At 37.5% G+C, this 6,000-nt stretch overlaps 1 protein-coding gene and 1 long non-coding RNA gene across 2 annotated transcripts in view; one reads left to right on the forward strand and one right to left on the reverse strand.

Moving 5' to 3' along the window:
• Positions 1-4,153, reverse strand: part of SIAH1 (siah E3 ubiquitin protein ligase 1) — a 32,195-nt gene extending 28,042 nt beyond the window's left edge. The window contains exon 1 of the mRNA XM_053987390.1: positions 3,730-4,153. The gene's annotated coding sequence lies outside the window, so the exon portion shown is untranslated. The remainder of the gene's footprint in view (positions 1-3,729) is intronic.
• LOC128812770 (uncharacterized) lies at positions 2,551-5,034 on the forward strand. Its single transcript, XR_008438834.1, has 3 exons — positions 2,551-2,632; positions 4,579-4,678; positions 4,993-5,034. It is a non-coding gene; the product is annotated as an uncharacterized LOC128812770 (long non-coding RNA).
• The last annotated feature ends 966 nt before the right edge of the window (positions 5,035-6,000 follow it).

A 6,000-nucleotide genomic window follows, 5' to 3' on the forward strand; every position in this document is an offset into this window, starting at 1 on the left:
TAGCCTTCTATACAGTACCTGGGAAACCTGCAGAAACACCATCTTCTTATTTTGAATAACATGCCACTGAAGCTGTATCATATTAATCAGAGATCTGCACAGTCTCAATCTTCCTATTTCTTAATTTATTATTGTAACATATGCTTCCTTAAAAATTCTGAAAAGAGTGCTAATGAAAAAATCCTTGGTTTGTTTAGAAGACCTTAAGCTCCAGGACATGGGAGTTTCTTGCTGCAGAGCTGTTCTTACTGTTAGCCATCCTACACATTCAGAAAGTTTGGATGGGTGCTAGGGAAATCTACTGCCATAAAATAAATGGCAATAAAATCAATTCTCTCTGTATGTATTCTAAACTACACTATTCCGGGACAAATCTCAAGCAAAGTGACTCCAATAGTTTCAACAAGCATGTCCCATCAGTCATCACATTACAGACAACAATTTTCACAATCAATAAATTTCATCCATGGGCTTCCAATAAATGGGCCTTAGAAGAGTATTACAATGGGAAAGTCTGGAATGTGACCTATCCTGGTAACTAACCACAGCAGAATCTTCTGCAGCTGCACATCAAAGCAGCTGTAAAAGTGCTTTTAGCAAGGAATTAGAGTTCATTCAGAAAATCCAACTATTTTACCCTATCAAATTTCTTATCATTGTTGACTGTAGAGTTCCTACATGGCTGCATTCAAAGTTTTGGGGTTTTGTTGTGGAGGTTTTTTTTGAGGCAGAGATAAATTTCAGCATATTTCTTGAAAACAGTAATTAAGTTCTCGATTCCAACTACTTAATCTTCCACCTCACCTCCTTTCTAATTTCGTTGTGACAATTTAGTATCTTTTATAATGGCTGCTCTCTTTGCAATTGTTTTATTCCACTATCCAGGTTCAAATTTTTGAATTTGGCATAGTGTTTTTCATAGTTGCAAATCTTCCTTTTTCTTTTTAGTTGTGAAGTCCATTAAGAAACTACTTTAAGCCATGTCCACTTCAACTTTTTCCTCCTTTTTTAACTGGTGTTTACCATAAGCTCAATTTTATTGTCACCTTTCTGATTGCTGTCTACCAATTAGACACTGAAAAGCAAAAGGGTATCTGGAGTTTCCATCAAGGAGAAGGAAAACAACCCCTGGCTGCTGCATCTGCTGAATTCTAATGGAAATGAATTTAATCTAGTTAGAGGATAGACACTGGGGTTTATTAGTGCCAGAGGCCTTCTGAACTGTGTACATGCTTACATAAATCCTCACAAACCATTTTAAATTTCATTTGTCTTTGTAGCTTTCTAGTTCTGTAACCTTGCTATAACATGGTGCTTAATGAAACCACGACAAAACCCTTCTTACTATGCAAAACCTTTTCCAACATGATTTTATACAGTATAAACTAAAAAACCAACACAAATAGGAACAGCGTGGTGGGGAGGTATCTGTTTATGTCAGTAGCACTAAATACTTGGTCCCAGCAGCATAAGCTTGTGTGTGTCAAGCCCATAACCATATTTAAAATACTGTCCCCAAAAGCCACTTACCCCAAAGAGGATGGTGGCAGAACTGCATCCTAGGAAGGAGGTAAATCTCTGCACATTATCAGTACAAATTAAGCATGGAGGTCATCAATTGCATCTCTTGTGTTGATGGAGGGAAAAGCAACCAGTTCTTGGTCTGAGACCCTTTTCTAAGCCATTCCCATTTTTTCATGTTTTTGCCTTGAGTTTTGAACTCTGCCATTGCAGTGACATCAAGATGTAAAGATGTGATCTGGCTTAACACAGTTAAAACACTAAACAACTAATTTCAGCAACTAGGCAAAGAAATGCTGTTTCTCTGCCTTTTAAATTAGTTCCTGTGTGATGGGGTTTTTTTGGTTCACCAGCAGAGACTAGCTTAGACCAAGTGCTGTAATACACATTATTACTCATACAGACAAGTTATGAGGCTAATCTAAAGAAAATATCATTTGCTGTTTTGGAGATCTGACAGATGTTATTTCCTACATCAAAAGGATTATGTCATCTACAACATAAACTATGAGTAATGTATGCATTACACTATTTTAGCAGTCGAAAAACCAAGTTTCATCTAGACAAGCATAACCTGGGAATGCTCTGATACATCTCCTTTTACACATATTTAATAAAACATTACCAATCTTCCATATTCCAGGATAGCCCAAATTCAGACAATTAGCAAGAAAAGCAAAATAGGACATGATATCCTATGTCTCTATTTCCATCAGCAGATTCTGTGTTGGCCTGGGGGATGTTGGAATGGCCACTGCACTTCCCAATTGCAATTTTTGTCTTCATGTGTGCATTAAAAAAAAAAAAAAAAAAAAAAAAGGTATGTTTGATTTTCACTCCTTGCAGTACCTACAAAAGGACTATGAAAAATCCAAGTCCTCATGACCACAATTCATGGAGTAACCCTTTTGAACAACCAGGACATTAGAATGCTGATGGACACACCCTTCTGATGTCACAGAAGTTACTTACAAGCAAACCCCCTGACTGAGATGTACATGCTAAGCCCACATCACCCTGTTTTTGTGATGGAAGACTGAATTTAATTCTTTCTACTATACAGACTGCAACTGGGCACTTCTTCAAATTACAAGACACAAAAATGTATTAGGTAAAAATATGCAATTGGATTTTCTGATGTCTTTAATCATGGATCTCTTTACATAGCCTTAATAGTATCAATTCCAGTTTTGCACCAGCCTAATTATATAGGTTATTTGTTTATTTTTTTTACTTTTTTCTTTTACATGCACCATGCCTATGAATCCTAATCACAAGCCAGGGCTTCAGTGTGCCAGTTGTTCTATGAATATAAAGTTAGGAGGACACTCCTGTCCCACACATACTTTTGTATAAAATGGGAGAGTGAAAAGAGAATACAGACAAAAGAAAGTGGCAGGACCACAAAAGCAAGCAATATAAGAAGTAGCACAGTATGTGACATCCTGATACTCATATTTTGTTTGTAGGTATGACAAAAAAAAATAAGAGGGACAAAATGTTTGCAGGTATTTGGAAAGAAAACAATTGATTTGCAGATTTGCAAAAACTCTCATTTGAAGCATGAGGAGAGGCATAAGAAAAACATGAACATTTGAATTAAGTAACTAAAAGGGCATTGATCCTACTCTGCTGAGGTTATTGGAAAAAGGATTTAACCATTCAGGACCATTGAGAGTTGACAGACATTGACAGAGGGGCTGTGAATGGATCTGAGAAGGAGCATGGTTTGTTTGCTTGGTGCAATATGCAGAGCAGAAGCTGATGATCTCAGAAAGAGATCATGTTCTCCAAGTCACTGTCTAGGGAGAAAATCCCAATTTCAGCAAGACAGGCATCAACAGAGGGAAGTATCAGAATGTTTATATATGAACATTTACTCTGGGCATACATGTTCATTTACTATCAAGCTCAAGATATAGAATCTTAGAAATACAGACTTTTAAAATTTTTTTTTCCTTTTTCTTCCTTTCTGTATTCGTTGAGAAGTCAGTATTAATTACAGTGCTAAGAATGAATCATCAGTGTGGCTTTGGAAAACATTTCACATTTGACAGCTACAAGTTCAAATAGAAGAATCCCCTGGCATCACCACTGGCTTACACACAGATTCACTTACACACTCTCCATTTTTCATGAGGTGCCCACATCAGCCATATAACATCTCTTACAGAGAAACACTACTGGATCTTCTTCACTGTTTCTTACCAAGAGAAGGCTTCTGTTTCCTCTGGGTTCTACCATTTCCTCTTCGTTACTTTCTATCCAGAGGCACAGAAGAATATCTGCTGCCTTTGTTGTATTCCTCTGCTGAAAAGGAGTAATTGTCATGCTTGATGTCTGAAAGACCTTCCTTAAGCAAGGCCTGCTTTATCAGGAAGATCTCTGTCTGGTTTGGGAAAAGATTAGGATATTTCTTCTGATACATCTCTGGCCTCGTGAAGGAACTGTGAGGCCTTGCCCATTCCCTGAGTGTCTTAGGCCCAGTTCCCTCTTCCGAAGAAGCAGACCTTCATATGCCTCATGCTTCTCTATAAACAGAGTTAAATGCATGAAGAATGTATGCAACTTATAAAAGCTTATAAAACTTATTACAGGCCCCAAATCCCTGTGCTATCAGAATTATGTGAATGGCAGGAAAGATTTGTGCCCTGTTTGTGCTGTGGGAGCACAGCCCTTTACTGTCTACACACCAGATGAGCAGAAAGATTTGGGGACTGAGCATGAAGACCTGAGCTATAGCCAGCTGGATCTCCCAGGCTAATTCATACAATGCCTTTAAAATTAATAGTTTTGTCCCTCTCATGGTAGAGCATTGGTAGAGAAAAAATGGCATGGATATTCTGCATCCTATTTACAATTTCATGGAGGGAGTGGAAACTGCTGCCGTAATTCTTTTGTACATATCTGCCAGCATTCTGAGCTATAATTCATGAAAAATCTCCCATAGGTTTCAATTGTTGCTAGAGGAGGGCTGAAAGTGTGAAGCTATTTTACAATTTTCCTCAGTACTTTTGGACACTGACCCTGTTTGTCCTCCATTGCACCTCCACACAGGTGCAATTTGCCAGGCCTCAGATCTTCAAGGAACTCCCCTGGTACTTGTTGACAGTCCTCAGGAAAAATTGAATTGTATTATATTCCTTCAGAAACATGGGTGAGGTGACTGCTTCCAACCTTTTCAATTTTCAGAAGAAATTCTAACAAAGCCTGTGTTAGTGTCTCCCTAGCTTTAGTGATTTGAGCCTAACAGGCAGACTAATTGCTCAAGCCTTCAAATTTCTCAGCTGGAAAGAGATTGCTACCTGTAATTTAATTGATTAACTGTGCACATACTCCTAATTCTCTACAGGAATGAAGTAAAGGATAAGAAAGGGAATAATATAATTTAAAGCTATGCATTTAAGTGGCTATGAATTAACTCACTCAGTTACTGCATAATCCATCATATTTTTCTTCTCTTTCCCTCAGCATTTTACTGAAGAGCCTGACTAAATAAAAGGGAAACAAAGAGAACGTGTGAAGAAATAGAAAGGAGCAATAACACATATATCTGGATATCACAGTAGGAATTGAAATTCATCATCAACATTCAGGTATTCATTTTACCTGACAAACTTTAATATGACAAGTTCCAGTTTGTAGAATTGTGTATGAGAATCTACACAGTCAGAAGGGACTTTCTAAGCTGAAGCAAGACATGATACAGAACAGAATAGAGGGAGTGCCTGGTCTAAGACCTGTGTTCAAGGTGATGCAAATCTGCATTAGGTTCATCTCTTGAGGAACAGAGAGCAGTGAAAGCATCTGCACGTCTTGCCTAGAAGATAACTTAAATGGGAAAGTAATACCCTTAAAAACACAATTGAAGAACTTACAGATGATTAAATAATAAGGTTTTGGACTTCATATAACCTGAATGTGGTCTCCTTTCTAGTGACCACAATCTAATTTCATCCACAGTAAAATCTGAAATAATTTCATTATTAGAGACATAAAATATGCTGCACATCTGCAAATTAATCATAGGGGATGGAGGGAATGTTTTTATATAGCTCACACAGGAAGATGAGATTATGGTAAATGTAATAACTTCCCACTCTAGTGAATAGATTCTCCATTTTAACAGATCCAGAGCTTTCTGATTCCATTGTGGAGCAATGGAACAGCTCACGATACAGATGAGTAACTTCTTGGGTAGCAGCTCAGTGATGTTTAAAAGAACATGTCTGTCATACCAACAAATTCATCCCACACACGATGACCATAACATAAATCTTTAAATATAAGTCAGAGTTTTCCTGTACAGGAACAAAAGGCATCTCACTTAAGCCTTCAAGGAACACGGGGGTAACATCTATCCTGACAAAGACTTTGTGAGCATTGTATTCCTTGCTGTCCTCTTTATTTATCTGACTGTATTGATTTGTTATAATCAACATCCTATATATCCTCTTTATTTATCTGCCTATATTGATT

Source organism: Vidua macroura, chromosome 11, assembly GCF_024509145.1.
Source record: "Vidua macroura isolate BioBank_ID:100142 chromosome 11, ASM2450914v1, whole genome shotgun sequence".
Taxonomy (NCBI): Eukaryota; Metazoa; Chordata; class Aves; order Passeriformes; family Viduidae; genus Vidua; species Vidua macroura.